General features: G+C 42.9%; 1 protein-coding gene across 1 annotated transcript in view; it reads left to right on the forward strand.

The window, feature by feature from the left end:
- The first annotated feature begins 3847 nt into the window (after window positions 1–3847).
- Window positions 3848–23442, forward strand: part of il11ra (interleukin 11 receptor subunit alpha) — a 52409-nt gene continuing 32814 nt past the window's right edge. The window contains exon 1 of the mRNA XM_080510443.1: window positions 3848–3987. The gene's annotated coding sequence lies outside the window, so the exon portion shown is untranslated. The remainder of the gene's footprint in view (window positions 3988–23442) is intronic.

Consider the following 23442-nt stretch of genomic DNA (forward strand, 5'->3'; position numbering starts at 1 on the left):
ACAGGTGGTTGATGAAGCTTTTTATTTCTTCTGGTCCAATAGATTTTAAATATATTTTATTGTCTTTCTTGACAGGTTTGCAAGAATACAAAGCAAAGTATTTTGTTTTCAAGTGAATTCAGTAACCACACGTTACACTAGTTTTGTTTACAACACAATTTTGGAAAAATTGCTAAAATGATTATTAAAGATTGCAATGATTTCCTTCATTTTTAAATTTGACAATATACAAAACAAGAATGTTGACTTTCCTGCTTGTTCGTCACACAGTATCATGACACACAATAACACATTCATTTGCTGATGAAATCGGTGTAGCACAAATTACAAGAATTTTATCTTAATAAAGATAGCTAAATGATGGATGGAAAGTATGCGAGCCCCGACAGTGGAAAAGTAGATCAAGACTAATGAGACTTGAGTTAATGGGAATGCACCGACTGGACCATAGCTTCTAAGGCAGATGTACTGGCAGATAAATGAAATGATGGACTGACAGACTAACCGTTCAGATGGTTAAGAGCTTAGTCAGCAAGAAGCAGGTGCAGCCATGTATCAGACAGCAATACCAACTGTGCCTCAAATTTTATGAAACATTTCAGTGAGGGCTGTTCAGATGCAGCAAATGAGAAAAAGCCAAATAAAACAACAACATGCTAAGCTTCAGGGAACCTGTTGGTTACACTTTTGCGTTACAATTATGAAAAACTTAAAATACAGGTGGGCAATTGGCCAAAAACAGTTGGTTTTTTCTTGTTTTGGACTGGTTGCTGATTATTACTCAACAGCTCCTAATGAGACATGTAACTCATCCAAGCTTCAACAAATAGGTCAGGGTCAGTGAGGGGAAGGTTGGGCCTGATGGAAACTGATGGAACACCCCCACACCCCACCCCTTTTTTTCTGGTGGAATAATGGATGTCAGCCTTGATATTCAGATGAGGTGACCGGATTCTATCTCACGACTCTATTGGGTTCCCTTTGTCACCATTGGTGGTGCATTTGGGTGAAAGCTTCACGTTGAATGACAAATGAGATGTATGAAACCACATGTTTGCTCATTGAAGTACATTATAATATGAGAAAGACTAGAGACATGAAACATTATTTATTCAATATAATCAGCAGATGTTTGTCTTTTCAACATTGAGTTCTCAGCACTGACTTCGTGTTTGAAAACGATGAACACGCGTTTACTTCTTTCAACGTTCACACAGCAAATGCGTTTTTAATGATGCTTTGTTCATTCAAAAAGGCCAACATTCAATGTGGGTCTCATTAATGTCCCCATGACCCATCTATCATGTTTATTCAACTGAAGCCTTATAAAGCTGATTAGATTTTGAACGCTGTTACTGAAACACAAGCGATTTGCATAGAAATCACAGCAAATCATTTGGTTCAGTGCCACAATTTAACACTGCTGGGTTTTTAACAATTAACGGTTGTTTTATGTCCCTACTTGATTATTTAATTCATGTACCTAAAATTAAGGAATCTAACCCTAATGAAATGAATCCTCATACTGAAAAGGGAATTCTTTAACATGCCCATATAGAGTCTAGCGGAGTGCTTCATTATATTGCATTACGTTGACAGATGTGTTTTTCCACTTCCATTTACACCCATGATAGAGAGGTGAAAGGCCAGTGCTTCCAGTAATGAGATGTCACCGTCATCTGTCTTATTGTCTGATAAAGCACGTAGCACTGGAGGTATAAATGGGTTTAATGTGTTTATGTGCTCATCACACAACAGATAAAGCAAGGCAATAAGCACATCAGTCATAGTTGTGTCTTTCTACGCAGGATAGGACTTGTGCTGTATATTTCTCATGTCCACATCTGATGGGTTTGGCATTTCACTTCACATTTAACTGTTGTAAAAGATGGAAGCTAGACATTATTACTCATTGTACATTGCAACAAAAATAGAAAAGATCCACTCAATAATACCTTATTATTGGGCTCCAAAGCCCCATCATAATACGTGTCACATTTAAGCAGCATCACTAATTTAAATGATTAATTTTATAATTATATGACTCATCAATGATACGACTTAAAAGGGATAGAAAAGTAGAAACTTTTTAGTTTTTTTTTTTTTTTAAACATTGTTTTCAGGAAGAGGAGGAAGAAACAAGAAACAATTTTTTTCTTGCAATTGAAAGAAAAACTACTGTACTTTTCCATATTTTCATCCATATACATATACACTTGTATAAGCATTTACAGTAAATATGTTTGACTCACTCATTGCAGGGGATGGAGCTGGTTTCAGACTGGTGTGAGCACCTAGTTGCAAACCTGGGACCGTATTAGCTGCATAAAAGACGCTTCCTTAAAATTGGAACATCTATAGGAATTGCATTTGCAGCTGTAATTACAGTTGCATAGTGCTGTAAATAATTACTGCGAACCGATACTGTAGGGAACGGTGCCAGATGTTGGTGGGATGGGAAGACAAAGGCTGGTTCAGAGAAATAATTATTGAAGCCGAACTTTATAATAGCAGCAAGTGTAACCTGTCGTCCTCACCTCCCCATCAATACAAAATGAATTTGATTTATCTCACCATATTAAAAAGATTTGAATAGCTACAGTAGACTTGTAAATCTTGGCATTTTGGTGGGAAAAGCCATTTTCCAGCATGATAGAGTGAAAGCCTAAAAAGTCTGTGAATTTGTGTAAAAGCAGGAAACAATAATCTGGAAATGTTTGCTAATAGAGGGACACCAGGGCTATATAGGATGTACTACTAACACTTTAAAATCTGAATAAACAATCAACCGCACAAGAAAGAGTGCTGTTGTACCGAATATAACTGTAACTTAGTCACAGAAGATATTTATAGATGTGCTAATGCTCAGTGCAACAGCAAATCCTCAAGAGTATTATTTATACAACTGCTACACTAATGCTATTTAATGAATGACGGCAATTGCTGCTCTGACAGCTTAAACCATGTCACTCACATTTTTTTTTTTAACTGATTTCAATTTTTACATTACAGTAATGTCTACTTCTGTGAAATGATTGGCTTCAAACTCATCCTCCTGGTCTATAAAGCTTTGAATGAGAATAATATGAAACATTCAGGCCCCTGGGGTCCTCTTCCAGAGTCATAAGCAAACAAGGTGAAGCAGCTTTTATTTTTTACACTCCTTACCTATGGACAAACTATTTATTTCGCCAACTTTATCTTTATAGTCTTCACTTGATTTATTCTCTATTGCATGCCTTTCTTAATAACTTTGTTTTAATGTATCTTGTAATAAAAGTTGTTCTGATTAATATTCAGTGAATTGTCTTGTGTCCGAATAGTACTTGAGAAATAAATGTGCCTTTATGTGCCTTGCCTTGTCTTTCAATCAGGTTATGTATATAATGCTCTCAATCGGAAGGAAACATAACCAAAACAAATTTAAAAGGCAAAACAAAACACAACCCCATGTGTGGCAGAGTGACACATATTGTAAAGTCAAGTAGGTATATTTTGTGCCAAATGTCCCTTACAAATTAAAAATGTATGAGTGAAAATTATATTGCAAAAGTTCTTTTTCTTTTTTAAATTTGCTGAACTCCATATTCACCGCAAACAACCCCCCCCCCCCCCCCCACAGAAAAAGATGTGAACACTTGAAGTGAAGCGCTGCTGTTTTTCCACGCCACATTCCTCGTACTTCAGTCCTGCGCTGATAGCTCAGCCTCCATAATCCCTTTACAGTTAGGCCCCGCCCACTCATTCAGGGTGATTGACAGCTCTCCCGTCCAATCAGGCGGCGGCCTCCACTGTCTGGGCCTCGTTCCTCCTCCCCCGTCCCCTCCCTCTCCCGCTTGTCCGACTTTGTCGCTCTCCTGCCCCGCTAGTCAAGTTCGTCTACTCCGATCTCTTCGCTGGAGCTGAGGAACAACCCGTGGAAGTCCCCAGCCATGGAAGACGACAACATAATAATGCCAGTTTAACTCGGGCGGGAGATTCTTCAAGGTGAGTTGATTTCTTTAAAGCCGGGAAAGAGGAGGGAGGAATTAACGGCGAGGTGGCTGCTGATCGGGGGTGGGGGGGTGGGGGTGGGGGGGGTGTTGTTCATCCGCCTCACTACACGGGGCAGGAGGGGAGAGAGACACAGTTACTCCAATGTTGTTCACTCTGGGGATGTGTCATGCCACTGGCTGCCCCGCTTCTGCCTCTTCAGCTCAAATAGCACCAGCAAAACGAGAATATTTCAAAATGTGCTCACTCGCCTGTAAAAGCTTGTTAAAATGAAGTACATAACCCTGATGGTCATTATATTGTTGTAAACATGGTTTGGTAGCTTGTGTGGGAATGGACGTGTTTGGCAAAAGTGGTGTGTTTGCTGCAAGTTTATGTGTTTGCAAAAGTCTGCTGGGTTTTCTCTATTTATTTATTTATTTATTTATTTTTAGGTGTAGTACCACACAGGACTCAAACACCATTTCACTGCACTTACTTGTCTTCAGCAGCGGAAAGAGGTTTTTACTTAATTACATTAACTGTCATATTGGAGGAAGTATACTAAGGTGTAATTAAAGGTAATTAAAACAACATCTCTATACTGCTGCATCCCTTCCACAGAGGTTCCACAGCAAGCCATTGTCACTTAAGCCGGTTACGCACTGTACAATTTTAATACTCTTATACGTTCACAGCCAGCGACACTGTACGACATCAATCTGATCAACTTTGGGAGCGACTTGGAAGTTTTCTGTGTGCAAATTGCAAGATGAAAACGATGCACGTGATGGCGTAAGTTTAAAACTCCATTCACCAAAAGAAACTTAACGTTTACATTTTTCGAAAGAAATCCCTCCCAAAAATGGGTGTTTACATCCCACATACTTTTTCCACGCGTTTGGCCATTGTCGCCGCAAAGCATCTTTTGGGTGCAGCGCCAGTGTCACGCTCAAGTACGTCATTTCACACAGCATTTCTATTGGTTAGTTAGCTGGCGGAGGTCGCAGCAGAGAATCACACTGTGTGTAGCGGCCTTAAGACATGGATCATTTTTACACCTGATGCCTTTCTTTGTAATTAATTTGCTCTTTATTTTTTAATCATGAACCTACAAGGACTCCCATGGTTACCAAACAACATGGCAAAATTCCACTGTACTGTGTTGATCTGGCTAAAACCACAATATACATGCCTGCAAGTATTTGTAAACATGTTTCAGTGAAATTAAACCTCAATTTCATTCATTGGTTGGCAGTTAATCAGTGTATAACAAAAGTTTTCAGCAGTGCCTGAAATGTTGAATCCTTCAATCAAACTGAGTAATTACATGGTATATGTGAGCATTTACTGAAACACAACATGATTATGTGATTGATATTTTATATAAATGGATGAGATCAATTTGGCATGATTTGTCAATTCTGGAAATTAAGTGTGACATGCTTAAATGAGAATTCATTGATGATGTGTTGTTGTAAAAAAAAAAAAGTAAAGTATAAACTCAACTCTGAAAAGGCAACTTTTTGAAAATGACTCCCAAGGTGGAAGTTTTTTGATCTCGACACGTGTGTGTGTGCGTGTGTGTGCGTGGTTTAAATAGAAAAACAAACAACAGCACCCACTGTTCCCCCTGCATGAAAACTACTATCATTTTCAGAATTGCTGCAGTTTCCATGGCAAAGGACATTGTTTTGAAAATGTTGTGTGTAACGATGAAACTTTGCAAAACGAAAGCAATGTGTTTTTTTCTTCTGAAGGGCTGTCGTGTAAGCGGGGCCTGAGTTAGCATGGAAAAAATAAAGTTTGTGACACTGGGTCAAGACTTCCAAATTATGCAAAGTATTGGTTATTCTAGAGCAATATTTGATCGCATTGTTATGACCTGACATTTGATTTATACAATCAATCTCATTTTAAAGCATATACCAATATATATGAAGCAGATAAAACTATTTGTATAACTGTGTTTAACTACGAGCAACGTTACATGCTTTAAAATGATTAATGTCAGTATGTGTAATTTGTGGGCTTTCACTCCTGGGAGTTTTGTTTGCCGCTCCCAAACACAAGCGCAGAGCTTCCCTTGGCAAACACACTTGTTGCTGTGATAAACATCCCACTCTTTCCCCTTGTATATTTATGTTATGCTGTGATTGTAATTTTGGGGCAGTAGTAAAAGCTACCTCACTGATTAAAAATAAATGGCTGTGCACATGAGCAGACGGAGTCAGGGGAAGACACGAGACAGTGGGACGTGGGTCTCGCTGCAGATGTGCATTCTTGTAACCAGTGGAGTGATGGAGCCTTTAAATAGAGCTCGACAGGAATGCAAACAGACGGCGGGGAAAGATGAAGCCTGAGGGCGTCTCAGGAGTGGAGAGGGAAGGTAGGTGGGAAAAGGGATCAGAGAAGCTAAACGTCGAGCTCTTTCGCTTCAGAGCAACTCACTTTGTTCCTGTTTCCTAAATGACCCTTTATTGAAAAGTGAAGAGCGGGTCAATGTTCATCACTCTCCTCCACCTATTAGGAGATTCAAAACACTTCGGGGAAAGGTTTCAACACAGTGTGCATCAAACGTCACTTTGTGTTTGTTGTAAAAGTTGGACTTTATCCTTGCAGGTTACATCACTGTACATGTGCGTCTGTCCCAGGCTGGCCTGTGACACAATCAAGACTTACAACACTGAAAATTATAATCAATATTTAATTTATTCATCTGTGCTTTTTCAAATAATTCGTTTTTGATTCTTCTTCCTTATGGCTCTGGAGCTCTGAATGTTCTCACACAGGATAGCTAAACTTAGATGTTGAAAGATAAATGAAAATGTGAATTGAGGGCATGAGAGGCACTGCAAAGTCATTATTGTAGCGTCACACTATGATGACCCTGCTTGATTCTGGACTTTCAGTAAGGAGTTTGCATGTTTGTCTTGTTGGATTTCTCATGGTACTTTGGCTTCCACTCACAGTCCATGGATGGATGGAAGGACTTTTACCTATGGAATATGTTTGTTTACTTTAGCGAGCTTGTGAGTGGAAGGTCGGAGTTTGAATTCCACTGCGGGCTGTGTGAGGAAATGCATGAAACCTGGAATCACATCACCACTGTGAAGACGATTGTGTTTGTATATTTAAATGCTCAGATGCTCCAGCGTATCTATACTGTGTGTTGAACGTTGTAACTTTTTCTTATATTTCGAGGCCCGACTCAGCGGTGGCTTCCGATATAGTAGAGCTTTTGCACTCAAAGTGTATTTGGGTGCCTCAGTGGATCAACAGAAGCTCGTTTTCCTACTACAATCTCACGCAGCAGTGAAACCGAACAGCAGAATTGCTCAAACTAACCATGTGATGTTTATATATATCCACAGTTTTCAGTGTTTTACAGTTTGATTGCTGTTTATTTTCTTAAAAAACAAACAAAAAACAACCTCCTTTCAGTATATTCGCCGCAGAGAGATTGACTAATTGTTGCTTCCCTTACCCAGAGTCGGCGTGCTCTCTGCTCTGAGATGAACCAAACACTTGGCCACTCCCTGGCAGCATCGGTGTCGATTACAGCAGCGTTTAGTGTTTCTGGATTTTTAGAGTCTGCTTCGTCCACTCAGGGTGACGTTTATTAGTTTGGACATCCGTGCAGAACATCACCTCTTGTGCTTTCTCGACCACTTCACCACTATGAAACTAAATGTACCGACACGGGGCACCTGGCTGTTTACCTCTGGGAACTCAGCCTACCCACGGATTAAAGGCTTCTGTCTCTATAAAAGGACAACTCCAGGGTATTTTTGGTTTACTGACTGAGTAAAACTTTGAACAAAAGTGCTTTTTGGACTTGTGGATGTTGTGTGCATAGCGAAAAAAGAACGGGAACTCCACCAGCTCAGATTTCAGATGAGTGAAACACCTCAGCTTAAGCACTGCTGACAGTTGGGCTATGTGTTTTGGCCGAAGCATTTGTCTGGGTGTCAAATTAATTTTATACCATGGACTTGACATGAAAATGTAGATGAGTCTTCTGAGAACATATTTCACTTAGTTGCCGTGCTTTATCTAACGTCGTCCGGTTCAACAACAGCCTTTACAGGATCTAAATGTTGATCTAGATGTATTTGTTTGCTAAACAAAATATCAAAAACAGAGTGAAACGGCAGAAACGGCAGATTTTGTGGAAGCGTCTTTATATGAGGTCTTGTTAGGTTACACCAGGGGACCTAATGGTGTCCTAGCGCAGACTAGCGTCTGCGAGGCTTTAAAGGTCCAATATGATGGACTCAGATGATGCTAATTTTGTTTGTTTGTTGGTGTTCGCTGTGAGTAGTTGCAAAGTGTTGCAGCCTTTCTCATCTGGCAACTTAATTGAGCAGCATTAGCTGTTAAAGGACATACTGTAATAGAGGCTCCAGTTGCCCTCCACGCCAGAGATGGGCGAATTATTTTTCTGCCTGGTTATCAGTTGAATACACAAGCCGGCTATCTTTTAATCTGTCAAGTTAAACTACGCCTTGCTCATGGGATATATGTAACTTGGTTGCATTGAAAAATTCTGTCGATTGTGGAACTTCAGTCAATTTCTTTTTGTTTGCACTTTCGATATCAGTTGTTGGTTTTAGTCGTCATTTTCTGATGTTGTAACTGTGAGTTTGTGCAACTCTCGCTTTTTGTTTTGACTATGGTTTCCTCCACTTCCATTGATTATTATGCATAAGTAATTTTTTTGGGTGTCTTTCGTGTTTACGGATATGGCACATGGTAATAATTAAAGTAACTTTAGTTGCAACCTCTTCACTTGCACATATTTATGAGAAATTTTAATCTTCTGGATACATTTTTGAATAATCGCATGGAAGAGAAAGGCATAAGTTATCAAAACCAAGGATTTGCTCCATTGTTTGCGATGAAATAGCCTCTTTCGTAAGTGTTAAGTCTTCTGGACAGACCTGCAACTGTACAGTATCACTTGGCAGTTCATTTTCTGTTCAGTTAAGTCAAACTCAGCTCCAAACACCTCATTCTAGACCGAGAGAGGTGCTGCTATTCAGCTCCACTTTTTGCTTTTGCTCGATTCCCTGCAGACGGTTCTGGCTGGCAGCTCAAATCTACATCGGCCCTCGCCAAAAACCACACACGCACACGCTGGCTCCACACAGACCTTGACACAGATCCACGCACGCACCTATACATGCATGAGACGACTAACTCAAGACGCTCCGGAGCCGCTGCGTGTGCACACGCACTCATCTAAACTCAGGCCAAGGCTCCGTACTCCTTCTCCGCACTCATATTTCACTAGTCACACACAAGAGGGCCCACAGCAATCAACTTTAAATTAGAGAGAAAGCTGCTCCAAGAACTGGTGGTGCTGGCTGCCAGGTCTGAGGCCATGCCGTTCCTCAAGTGCGTTTGTGAGAGACAGAAAGAGTCAGCTCTTGATATTAAACCAACTTTCAGGGGCTCCGATTAGGGTATTCCTCCTCCTCGGGGCTGCTGTTCATGCACTTTGTCCCCTACTAAGAGCTCTGCTCACTTTTCCATTTCAAGAGTTAGAAAGAAAGAAAACAAAAAGCTTATTATGAAAGAGGTGCAAGATGTTCGCCTTGAACTGAGGCTTTTCTTTTTTTCTGTTCATATTGCAATAATTGTCTGCATTCAACACGGTTCCCTACAGCGTTAAACCAGGAGGTGACTTGGAGCCGTGGTGGTGGTTGTGACAGTGGAGATGTCTTTTTTTTTTTTTTTATCGACTTTATGGACTTTTTAGTTTCACAATAACTGGCTCTCTGAGGTTGAGCTGAGTCTGTGGCTCTGAAAATGAACCTGATACTTGATGCTCAGTAAGTGGGACCTGATGTACACAAGGTTGCTGCGCATCTGTTTTAGATATAAGGCCACTTTATGGCAGTTTCTGGATCCCTTTGTAAACAATATTCAGCCTGTTCCAGAATGTAAAATTATGAACATAAGAGCTGCTTTGAAATTAAAGACGCGTGTGGATAGAGGCAACTCAAAAGACTGAGGTTTTTAAATGAAAACGAGCAAACTATATCAAATCGCAAACACAGGATATAGTGATGATTGTTCAACAGAAAGCAGCTAAATATGGAAATGCGACTTGAGAGCTTATCTTTTATATCACTCTTTCAAGTGACCTGTATCCAGGAGATTGCATTTTAAAGCCTGTTACAACATTTTATTTGTTAGTGATTAGCCTGGTGTTGATTATTGTTGTTGTGTAAAAAAAAAAAAATATATATTTGGGTTTTGTGGTTCTAACCACATTTTGTGTTGAGTTAACCCCTAGTGGAATCACATAAGTAGCACATCGGACTGCATCAAGGTTTTGAGTTTCAGATTAGATCAGAAGCACGGGGGAGTAGGCTCTAACTTTATCCTGCGGTAAGTGGAATGCTTATATTTAGATCTTGTAATCGCAATTCTATCATTGAATCTGTGACGATAAGTTTTCTGTACTTCTTTATCCAATTCACGCACACACAATACACAGAGGGAATGTGCAAACTCCTCACAAAAAGGGCCCCGGAGCCCAACCCGGCAACATTCCCCCTTCTAAGAGGCAAGAGTACTACCTGATGAACTACTGTGTGGCCCCCTGCTCATTGTTTGTTTCATCCCTCTCAGTCTGCGTGTCTCAGATCATTTCCTTCCATGGAAAGGTAGCATTGTTTTTCAGCAGTGTGGCAGCACCAGTGCAGGATCAATGTGTCCTTTTCATGCAAATTTGCTCTCCAACGTTTCCTCTCAGGAAACCCTGCTTTGTATCTGATAGTCATAGACTGATCAGCTTGATGTTACGTAATAATAATAATAATGAACACCAGTGTGTAGAAATGGTGCAGGTTACTCTTTGACATCTTCATGCAGTTCTGCCAGTAAAAGCACCATATTATTTGGGCCTAGTTTATAAACTGAACCGATCCTGTCCAGTGTGGTGTTGACTTTGAAAACAGAGCAAACCGTGGAGATTATTAGAGCCTGGCAGCTCGTTGGGTCTGCACTGGAAAAACGCTCTATTGATTGCTTTGGTTGAAAAAAATTTATACGTCCAAATCATGGACGGTCGCTTGCCAAACCAGAGCGGAGAACACAGTGGATTGATTTACAAGCTGGTGTGGCAGAAATACATACCGGGATTCTGGCGGCTCGGTATTGACTCCCACCCTGCAGGTGCTGGTATTTACCGTCATTGCCAACTCGAAAAAAAAAAAAATCTTTCTATTTGTGAATGGCTTGTAATTACAGTGGCTCTTCAGCTGAGCACATAAATCCACCTTTTTGTTATTTCAAGAGGTTCATTAATACACACTCTCTGGGTGAACTCTCTCTGAGTATATTTGATCGTCTGGAAGATGAAGCTTAGTTTTTCTAGTTCTGTTCAAGTAGTTGTGTTACGCACTGGTTACAAATACAAACTTTGTGTGTACTAAGTGTTGTATTTGTTTTTTTTTTTTTCCTTTGGCCACATTTGCCCATGAAACAGTGACATGAAGGTTTAATTGTGAGTTTGTTACAGTAACAACTTGAACGGGAACAGTTGGTCTCCTGGGCTCCTCGGATAGCCAGTTTTAGATATTTGCCATGACTCAGCCTTTGACGGGGTGGATGATTGTTTTCACAGCTTAAAAGGATGCTTCATTGTGAGAGGATTAAGGTGTGCGGTAGGTGCCATTAGCTGTTGTCCAAATTCCAAACTGTGGCTCAAGTTGTTTAAAAAGGCTATTTCTGGGTGTGAATAATTCATGTGTGTCTTGTGTGTAGCTTGCATATACAAATTAAGTAAAAACAAAGAAACTCTGTCCCACATGTGCGGCCGAGTAGGGAAGTGTGTTTTGAGTATTCATGCATTTGATGACCGCACAGTTTATTTATTTGCATTGGTATATGCATGAAATGGAAATCAGCGGTGGTATCTTTTGGAGAAAGAAGCTTGTTCTGTTATGTGTTTCTACTGGAACTGACATCAGCTGGTAGAGCGTCGGGTAAATCAAGAGCTCTTCATTTCACAGCATTTCCATGAACAAATAGTTATTGTTTATTTATTCCAGCGTCGGTTTTCAGCAGACTGAAGTCGTTTTTTCCTCATCAAGGAGAAAGGACATGCTCAATCACACTGTCATCGTCAACTCTAAATGAAGCTGTTTTAGTCATCTTCATCATGTTGTTTTGGAATCTTAAACCACAATCCAGCATATATTTGTTGTCAACAATTTATTTCCCTTTTATGCCTCTTACCTATTACATAGAAACAGCATCAGCCTCAACTGTTTGCCAATGTTACTTGTCCTTCATCCCATACAAGAAGAAATTGTTCTGAACTTATAAGAAGATCCCAGAAGAGAAGAGCTTAGATGGTTTTCGGAATAACAGACAAACAAAAAGAAACACAAAACACACCCTTAAGTCATTGTTTGACATTGTCTTGACATCGAGCAACAGTGGGTGGTCCAGGCTTTAAAGTGTACTTAAAAGACGTACGACTCATCGCATTGGGTAATTGCCTCAGCTTAGTGCCTTAAGTGTGAGATGTGTCTGAGACAGAGGGCTGTGTGTTTGACCACAGCATCTTTATCTGTCGACTATTTTTACTCTTCTGCCCGTCCATAATTGATAGACTTGTCGCTTTGAATTATGTGACAGTCAGAATTTAACAGTAAGGTCTCTGGTGTGTGTGTGTGTGTGTGTGTGTGTGTGTGTGTGTGTGTGTGTGTGTGTGTGTGTGTGTGTGTGTGTGTCTGTCTGTCTGTCTGTCTGTCTGTCTGTCTGTCTGTTTTCTCCTTCTCTCCTTTTAGTTTTGTTTCTCTGTCACTGTTTCACTCTGTTTATCTTTTGTTACGTCTCCTTTTTATGGTTTTATGTACTTCCTGTGTCCTTCTCCCTGTGTGTTTCCTTTCCTTTGCCTCCCTCCCTTCGTCCCAGCTTGTGTTTGTTGTCTTTATGGAGTGTTAGCACTCTTAAAGGAGATTGAATGGGCGCTATCGAGCATGTCGATCAAATCTGATTTGGCATGCAGGTGACAGAGACACTGAGTTACACTCACAGTATTTCGCTGACGTTCACACTGCAGCTCAAGACTTCTATTTTAATGCGTGGGTACTGCCGCAAGTGATGAAGCGTGCTGTTTGTGTATTATGGATGTGAAAAATTAACGATGTGTCACCTCTTTAGTGAGACGAAACTCAACTCGCTTTTTAAGCATGAGGCAGATGTCAGAATATGTTTGAATTGTGGAAAAAAAAAAGATGATGTATTTTGGATTTAGTTGTGAGAGATTTGCTCATGCTCGAGACTTGAACTGGTTTGACTTCCTCTGATGAGTTGTAGACTCACTTGAGGGTCGGTTGTGCTGCTCAGAAAGTTATCCTTTGGCCTTCCTAGCGTGTGCCCTGAGTTCCCGAGTAATAAAACTGGAACTAAAGCCACGTTTTTGCCACGTCATGGTAAGAGTGTGTTTTGCCCCCAGGGGACGTCACAGTCGGTCATGTGGTCCGTGTGTTTTGACGTTTTACCAGTGGGGGGGCTAAAAAGGCCTTACTCAGAGAGCCAGTTTGTGATGCATCATGATGACATAATACTCTCATAATACTGTCTGCTTTTACATGAGTGTCATTGACTTCTGCTAACAAATCCTTCTGATGCAAATTAACTTCAAAAGATTTTGAGTTGCTATGAGGAGACCTGTTGATGCTACGTATCTGTTAATGAGAGATTATAGGTACATATAATTGGGGCAATATGATTTAATGTTTACATAATGTACGTGCCACAGTTGCATTGATGGATCTGTATTACTTTTAATATGGTTTTATAAATACCAACATATATATATATATATATCAGTTTATTGCCTATTGTGTTTCTGGTTCACTTGCAGAAGTCAATGACACTCATGTATATATATATAGTGCCCTCATTTTATAGTGTGTGTGTGTGTGTGTGTGTGTGTGTGTGTGTGTGTGTGTGTGTGTGTGTGTGTGTGTGTGTGTGTGTGTGTGTGTGTGTGTGTGTGTGTGTGTGGATATGTGTGCCTTTTACATATTTTTTCTGTCTGAAAGTATTTTGAGCACCGTTTTATTGTCTTAACATTTCTCTTTTTATAAAGAGATGATGCTACAATATACAGGGATTTTTATGATTTTATTAAAATGGATTGCACTTGTGGTCTTACGTATTAAAAATATGTTATAGACGACTAAAGGAACACAGTACTGACATGTTCTTGTGAGACTTTGATCATAGATTTCTACTTAAAGAAAGTCTGTAAGTGAGGAATTACTAAATCAGTCTCAGCAAGTATGAAATGACTAAAACATTTTTTTCTTTTTCCCGTAAAGTATAAAAAAATGCTTTGATGTTCATTTCCTCATTGAGGGGTAGATGAAGTGCCTGACATTTGCAGTTAATTACTGAAGGTCTGAATCACATCTCGCTTTACCGTTTGTAAATGCTCCGTCTATCTCAGTTGGATAAATATGGCAGCGTTGGGCGCAGTCTTTAGTTTCTTGGAATGTTTCAACCAAACAAAAAGCTGTTTTGAAGACAGTTTTATGGCCTGTGTTAGGGTTGGTTGCAATGAGCTGGCACCGCTGACATCATTGCATTTCAGAAACGCTCTGCAGAGCTTCAATTAAAGTTATTAAATGGACTTCACTTTAAAATAGATATGCGTGCTTCATTTTGCAGGATATGAAACCATTCCTTTTATTTATAGATGACAGTCAAGTGAGAGATCAGACTGGATCTGTTGTATTCATCCCACTGTGTGCTACTGAAGTTTTTTTCTTCGGGTCAACAGACAATGTCAATAATGTGTCAACAAACGAATATCATTTGATATAATATGTCCAAAGCTGCAAGCATGTCTGGATCGGATTGGGTGAGATGCCTGGGTAACAGAGACCGGTGAGGAGAAACATGCCTCTCTACTTTGTGTTCGGTAACCGTAATGGTTGACCATATGGACTCTGTTTGTGTAAATGATTTTCAAATGGAGCTTTTCTGTTAGGTCAACATGGCTAATGTGTTTGAAAACACTGCAGTGGGAGGAAGTAACCGCATGAGGAGAGGTGTCTCTCACTTCATTGCCTCTGGAGATTCCATTCACCTGTCGGACGTTCAATAGGAGGGACCTGTTTGAAATCTGTTAAGTACATTAGTAGATTTGTTTCTGAAAGTTAGGGTTAGGGTTAGGGTTAGCCCTAACCCTGATTGTGAGCAGAAGTTTGTCTCAGGCCCTGTGTGTATCACAACGTTTTCACGAAAACGTTTGCAAACGGCTGCCAAGATGGAACTTTTTCAAAGCACCCCATCTCTATGTAAATGGGGGAAAATGCACATTTTTGAAAACACTCTGAGTCGTTCTCTGTCCAAATGGGGGAAAAGAAAACTTTCCTGAATAGATGCGATTGCGTGTGCACGCCATGGCCGGAGTAAATAGTTCTTCTGCACATGTGCAAGTACAATGATAAAAACAAACAGCGTGTTGTGACTCCCAGTTCATTTGTGAGTCTTTTGTTGAGACCTATGTGTGTGTGGTTTAACGACTAAAACAAACAACAGCACCCACTAGTGGCCCTAAATGAAAACCACATTGTTTACAGGATTTCTGCCATTTCCGTGTAAATACACATTGTTTAAAAAAAAAATACTAAATGCGAATTTGAAACAAAAACAATGCATTTTCAATTGAAAAATAGTTGCATAAATGGGGCTTCAATAGTTGGTATTTTTCCTCAGCAGTGTGAGAAACTCACTTCTCAGCTTTATAAAAACTTTTATGCTTGATTTTGCTCCGGCATTTCAAAGCTACATCTCTTTTCGCTAAACTGGTCAAGTAGTAAACATGGCATTACACATACATTCTGCTGAATGCAGTCAATTGTGTTGTACTGTATTTTGAAGCCGATGCCTAACATGTATCATCAGATTTGAACCCTGAGACCCTCCCTCCCCCCTGCTGCTGCCTTTGATCCTAAACATGCTTCATAATCTGCTTTCTGAATCACGCAGGAGACACACACACACACACACACACACACAGAAGACACGTACACACAAACGTGGAGTGGCTCAAAATCAACAAACTTTGAAACCAAATCATGGCGGTGGACTGTAAATCAGCCCGCTATCTCTCCATACTATCTCAAGCAAACCGGTTGGATGGTCTGCTGTTTGCGAGCCAGGTTGGGGCTGCAGAGCCAAGCAGTCTGATGAGGGCATTTTCTTACTTTGTCACTCGATTATTCCGAAAGAAACATTGTTATGGTTTGATTTGAATCCTGCTTAAAGCAATCACAGCGTGATTAGCTTGTTGACGTCTTCTTTTTTTGCTCTCTCTGTCAATTAAAGTCTAATCTACTTTGCTGAGCTAAGCTGCCATGAAATGGCTTTACCCTTTTGTGTAGCTCGGCCTGAATAACCTCATCATTGCTCATGATGACTTTTCACTTGAGCCTGGCATATAGAGGGTATGTTTGCCCCAGCGTCTGCTTTGACTGAATAGCTGTACTGTACATCTTCCAGTGTACACTAACGCTGTGTGTGTGTGTGTGTGTGTGTGTGTGTGTGTGTGTGTGTGTGTGTGTGTGTGTGTGTGTGTGTGTATGTGTGTGTGTGTGTGTGTGTGTGTGTGTGTGTGTGTGTGTGTGTGTGTGTGTGTGGTGTACAGTGTGTGAGAGCTGCTTGTTTACCTCTACGATCTTTTCACCCGGTGCACTCTTAGTAAGTTTGATTCAATTTGTAAATACAAACTAAGCCACAAAATATATGTTTTTTTATGTTTTAATGGAAGCTCTGCTACTAATGTGAGGTAGCCCACCAGTGCACGCCTGCCTAATATCATTCACATGTGGAAAGGTCAACATTTGAACTGTTGAGAGCGAGATGACAAGGTGTGACAGATGTTGAAGAAACAGAACCTTCCAGCTGGTAATTGAGTTAATCCAGCTGTGTCCTTGGTTGTTCTGTCTGTATTACTATCTTTGAACCCAATTACTTGGAAATAATAGACTCAGAGGCTTCACTATTTTTCCCCATATATATATATATATATATATATATATATATATATATATATATATATATATATATATATATATATATATATATATATGTGTGTGTGTATATATATATATATATATTTTTTTTTTTTTTTTTTTTGCGTCAGGTGCCCTTATCACTGTCTGTTTATGTGGTTAGGAAGAAACCTCCCCCTTTTTGTACTTTTCCCATTTCTCCATTCTTGCTCCAGCTCTCCCTCCCTCTCTTTCAATCTTAATTCCACCACATTCCAACCTGCAACGAATTAAACATCAGCAATCCCAGTCGAATACGTTTTTAGAAAGGCAAATCACTTGGATGAAGCTTCTCCCCTGTGGCCAAATGTTTTTAGTTCATCACTCACACGGTTTACTTTTTGTTTTTATGGGTTTGCAAAGTGAAAACATGTGAAATATTTTAATAGAATTGAATGTCCCTAATGGAAACGTCTAATGTTTATTTGCTATTTTTTGAATAGATTTTTCCATTCTTTTTTTTGTTTTGTTTTACATAACATTCTCATCAGTATGACTTTACTTGAGCATTTTGTTTGTGTAAACACTTTTTTGGTGATTGTCAAACATATACAGTAAGTGTGTGTTTTATTTTTTTTGTACATCGCATGTTGACCTGATATGGTGCAGCCCTAGGGCAAGCAATCAGTAAAGAAAGAGCAATGTCATTTTTAAAAATTTTGAAATAAACAACAGTTACATGAGTAAAGCAGACTCAATTTGATTGTGCATTGAGGATCGTTTGCATAAATAATGCATGCATAAATGCATTTCCCCTGTCACAATGCGAACACAAGTTATGGCAAATGGACACTAACTAGACCGACCACCGTGTCAATCTTTACCATGCCATATATAATAACAACAATAAATGTTAAATATAATATGTTAATCCAAACCAGATTAACCAAACATGTACAAGTCAGTGCTCTTTCAGTACTTACACAACACCTTACAGCATTAACTGCAGATATTTTGGTGAAGAAAATTAAAATTGTGCAGTTTTGGCATGAGGTAAACTTTGCTTTAGTGGTGAACTGTGAAGTAATGTTTGGAGTATTTTCAACCCTTTTAATGAAGCTTTATTTGTATAAACGCTGTATTACAAGGGGAGACACACTCTGCTGTATCTGTATATGTTCAAGTGAGATACCAGACACATAAAACTCATCACTTCCTGTTTATAGTATAGTGAGTACATGAAGGCTTCACCGAGCCTTGTGTTTAATTATGAACTTTTCTTTATATACATTCGATTAGTGTTCTGTTCAGTGGAGTTTATGACTAGCAGGACAGGCATTAACTGTTCCAAATGTGGTTTACATTAGCATTGCACTGTACCTCACTCCTCCTCCTCCTCCTCCTCCTCCTCCTCCTCCTCCTCCTCCTCCTCCTCTTCTTTTCTTCTACTTTGTCTCCTTTCCAGCTGAATTTTTGCAAAGACAGTCAGACAGTAGTAATAAAAAAAGACATGAGTTTCTCATATGTGCGCTCTGGTTTATGATGTGCTGTTCCTGGATGTTAAACTCACTGTTTTATTCCGCTTTTGTGTGCATTTGCAAGACCGCTGAGATTTGACACACAATGATTTCAGTGTCTCATTTGATTTGACACCTACTGAGCACGTCACATCACTCAATTATTAACTGTTTTCCCTCTGCTTTTAATGCCTGTACTTTCTTTCTTTCTTTCTCTCTCTCTCTCTCTCTCTCTCTCACTCTGCCTCTCTCTACCTGTCTATATCTGCATGTTGGGGCAGCCAGTCAGCCAGTCTGTTGTAATGGGGAAAGCATGGAGTTCCCAGCAGAGTGACTCATTGCTCCAGCGAACAGGGGTCGTGTGTGTGTGTGTGTGTGTGTGTGTGTGTGTGTGTGTGTGTGTGTGTGTGTGTGTGTGTGTGTGGGTGTGTGTGTGTGTGCGCTGTGTGGGTGGTTGTGGGCGGGATTTCCATGTCTGTGCGTGTCAGTAAGTGTACATACATGTATGTCCTGCCATGGTTCTGCTGTTGGGATGTATATGTTTCCCGTGCCTTTCCTTCCCGCTGAACACATGCTGAAGTTGCTCTGAACTGCTGCGTAAAGGTCGTCACAAACACACAAACGTCACCGCATCCACCATGAGGAAAACATCTTCTTTCCTTCCTCATAGACGTACTCCTACTCTGGGTGAAAAGTCTGCCTTTGAAATCTATCCTTAAGTGTTTTTGGCCAAAAGCATGTTATTAACATTTCACGAGGACACCCAGAAATGCAATAGCTGTTGATAAAAGTAACACAATATGCGATCTCTAAGTATACAATAGCAATAAAAGATATGCATATGTTGGTAGGCATGGTTGAAGTCAGGATTTTGCTGATGTTAAACTGACCTATGATCTTTTTTCTTCTTAAACTTCACTCAGTCATACTTGACAGCAAAAGTAGATTCATGTTATATTCAGATAGCCAGTTAGTTTGCTGAAAAGGACATAAGATAAGTGAATTAATGTTAGTGTAGGCTTTAATTATTAGCTGAGTTGTTATATTTGCCCTAGGTTGTATTCCATGATCCGGTGTCTCTACAACCGCTTTGTTGGCCAATAAAGGACTTGACATTGAGGGCAGTCCCCCTTGAACTGCAACCTTATCGTGGTGGGGGAGTTTGAGCACCCGAATGACCCTCGGAGCTATGTTGCCGGGGGGCTTGCCCCCCCAGTAGGGTCTCCCAAGGCAAACAGGTCCGAGGCGACGGGTCAGACTAAAAGCAGTTCACAAGACCCCATGGACACACTCACGAGGAAAAAGGTGACGTCGCCCGGTTTGGCGCAGCCGGGGCCACACCCTGGAGCCAGGCCCGGGGTGGAGGCTCGCACGCGAGCGCCTGGTGGCCGCGTTCTTGCCCGCGGGACTCGGCCGGGCTCAGCCCGAAGGGACGACGCGGGCCCCTCTTCCTCATCCTCCTGTGGACCCACCACCCACAGAGGCTGCCGTAGGGGTCGGGTGCAATGTGGATTGGGTGGCAGTCGACGGCAGGGGCCTCGACGACCCGATCCCCGGACACGGACTCTGGCTTTTGGGACATGGAATGTGACCTCGCTGGGGGGGAAGGAGCCCGAGCTTGTGAGGGAGGTTGAGAGATACCGGCTAGATATAGTCGGGCTCACCTCCACTCACAGCTTGGACTCTGGAACCCAGCTCCTCGACAGGGGCTGGATACTCCACTTCTCTGGAGTTGCCCGCGGTGTAAGGCGGCGGGCTGGAGTGGGCTTGCTTATTGCCCCACAGCTCAGCCGCCATGTGTTGGAGTTCACCCCGGTGAACGAGAGGGTTGCGTCCCTACGCCTACAAGTAGGGGACAGGTCTCTGACTGTTGTTTCGGCCTATGCACCGAACAGCAGTTCAGAGTACCCAACCTTCTTGGAGTCCCTGGGAGGGGTGCTGGATAGTGCCCCAACTGGGGACTCCATTGTTCTCCTGGGGGACTTCAACGCCCACGTGGGCAATGACAGCGAGACTTGGAAGGGGGTGATTGGGAGGAACGGCCTCCCCGATCTGAACCCGAGTGGTGTTCTGTTATTGGACTTCTGTGCCAGTCACAGCTTGTCCATAACGAACACCATGTTCGAGCACAGGGGTGTCCATAAGTGCACATGGCACCAGGACACCCTAGGCCGGAGGTCAATGATAGACTTTGTGGTCGTGTCATCTGATCTCTGGCCGCGTGTCTTGGACACTCGGGTAAAGAGAGGGGCAGAGCTGTCAACTGATCACCACCTGGTGGTGAGTTGGATGCGCTGGACTGGGAGGAGGCCGGATAGACTCGGCAGGCCCAAACGTGTTGTGAGGGTCTGCTGGGAACATCTGGCCGAGCCTTCCGTCCGCGCAGCCTTCAACTCCCACCTCCGGGAGAGCTTCTCACAGATCCCGAGGGAGGTTGGAGACATTGAGTCCGAGTGGACAATGTTCTCAACTTCCATTGTCGAAGCTGCTGCTCGGAGCTGTGGCCGCAGGGTCTCTGGCGCCTGTCGTGGCGGCAATCCCCGAACCCGGTGGTGGACACCGGAAGTAAGGGATGCCGTCAAGCTGAAGAAGGAGTCCTACCGGGCACTGTTAGCTCATAGGACTCCCGAGGCAATCGACAGGTACCGGCAGGCCAAGCGAGCCGCAGCCCGGGCTGTGGTGGAGGCAAAAACTCGGGTCTGGGAGGAGTTCGGAGAGGCCATGGAGGAGGACTTTCGGTTGGCCTCGAGGAAATTCTGGCAAACCGTCCGGCGCCTCAGGCGGGGGAAGCAGTTCTCCACCAACACTGTTTACAGTGGAAGTGGGGAGCTGTTGACCTCAACTGGGGACATTGTCGGGCGGTGGAAGGAATACTTCGAGGACCTCCTCAATCCCACCACCACGTCTTCCATTGAGGAAGCAGAGACTGGGTTCTCAGAGGTGGACTCGTCCATTTCCCAAGCTGAAGTCACCGAGGTTGTTGTGAAGCTCCTCGGTGGCAAGGCACCGGGAGTGGATGAGATTCGCCCAGAGTTCCTTAAGTCTCTGGATGTGCAGGGACTGTCGTGGCTGACTCGTCTCTGCAACATCGCGTGGCGGGCGGGGACAGTACCTCTGGACTGGCAGACCGGGGTGGTGGTCCCTCTCTTTAAGAAGGGGGATCGGAGGGTGTGTTCCAACTACAGAGGGATCACACTCCTCAGCCTCCCCGGGAAAGTCTATTCCAGGGTACTGGAGAGGAGGGTCCGGCCGTTAGTCGAACCTCGGATCCAAGAGGAACAATGCGGTTTTCGTCCTGGTCGTGGAACACTGGACCAGCTCTATACCCTCCACCAGGTGCTTGAGGGTTCGTGGGAGTTCGCCCAACCAGTCCACATGTGTTTTGTGGATCTGGAGAAGGCGTTCGACCGCGTCCCCCGAGATGTCCTGTGGGGGGTGCTCCGGGAGTACGGAGTCCGGGGTCCCTTGTTGAGGGCTGTTCGGTCCTTGTATTCCCGGAGCAGGAGTCTGGTTCGCATTGCCGGCAGTAAGTCGGACCTGTTCCCAGTGCACGTTGGCCTCCGGCAGGGGTGTCCTTTGTCACCGGTTCTGTTCATCATATATATGGACAGAATTTCTAGGCACAGCCGGGGGCCAGAGGGGGTCCGGTTTGGGGACCACAGAATCTCATCTCTGCTATTTGCGGATGATGTGGTTCTGTTGGCCCCATCAAGCCTGGATCTCCAGCGTGCACTGACACGGTTCGCAGCCGAGTGTGAAGCAGCTGGGATGAGGATCAGCACCTCTAAATCCGAGGCCATGGTTCTCGACCGGAAAAAGGTGGCTTGCCCCCTCCAGGTCGGTGGAGTGCCCTTGTCCCAGGTGGAGGAGTTCAAGTATCTTGGGGTCTTGTTCACGAGTGGGGGAAAGATGGAGCGTGAGATCGACAGGCGGATCGGTGCAGCGTCTGCAGTCATGCGGACGTTGTATCGGTCCGTCGTGGTGAAGAAGGAGCTGAGCCAAAAAGCGAAGCTCTCGATTTACCGGTCGATCTTCGTTCCTACCCTCACCTATGGTCATGAACTATGGGTCATGACCGAAAGAACGAGATCTCGGATACAAGCGGCTGAAATGAGCTTCCTCCGTAGGGTGGCTGGGCGTACCCTTAGAGATAGGGTGAGGAGCTCAGTCACCAGGGAGGAGCTCGGAGTAGAGCCGCTGCTCCTCCACATCGAGAGGAGCCAGCTGAGGTGGCTCGGGCATCTATTTCGGATGCCCCCCGGACGCCTCCCGAGGGAGGTGTTTCGGGCATGTCCCTCCGGTAGGAGGCCTCGGGGCAGACCCAGGACACGCTGGAGGGACTATGTCTCTCGGCTGGCCTGGGAACGCCTTGGGGTGCCACCGGAGGAGCTGGAGGAAGTGTCTGGGGCGAGGGAAGTCTGGGCAACTCTGCTCAGACTGCTGCCTCCGCGACCCGGCCCCGGATAAAGCGGTAGCCAATGGATGGATGGATGGCATTGAGGGCAGGATTAACCAAAAAGTTCAAATCTGCATTATAACAATACAATAACTGTAATGTCAAAGCCTGCTGATATCTGATATTCTGCATGAATCTTTATTGTTCGCAGCTTAAAGATGGAAGGCGGGGCAGCCTCTTCCCACCTCCAAGTGTTTGGAATTGTGCCAGAATGGCAGTAAATGCGATTGAATTTATGACACCCCTTAGGTTACATTTCTTCAGTGAAAGCTCTAACATAAGAGCGTTAATAGCTGTGGAGACAATAGAGCGGGGGGTGGGGGGGAGGGGGGGGTCGGCTTCACACATCACATTTTACCGCCCCTCCAAATTGGAAAGGAGCCAGTGTGCATGAATCATGGTTGCATCAGCAGATTTTTATCTGTCACACAAACAGTGAATTTTTGCATTTGTGTTGGATAATTTA

Source organism: Blennius ocellaris, assembly GCF_963422515.1.
Source record: "Blennius ocellaris genome assembly, chromosome: 15".
Lineage (NCBI taxonomy): Eukaryota > Metazoa > Chordata > Actinopteri > Blenniiformes > Blenniidae > Blennius > Blennius ocellaris.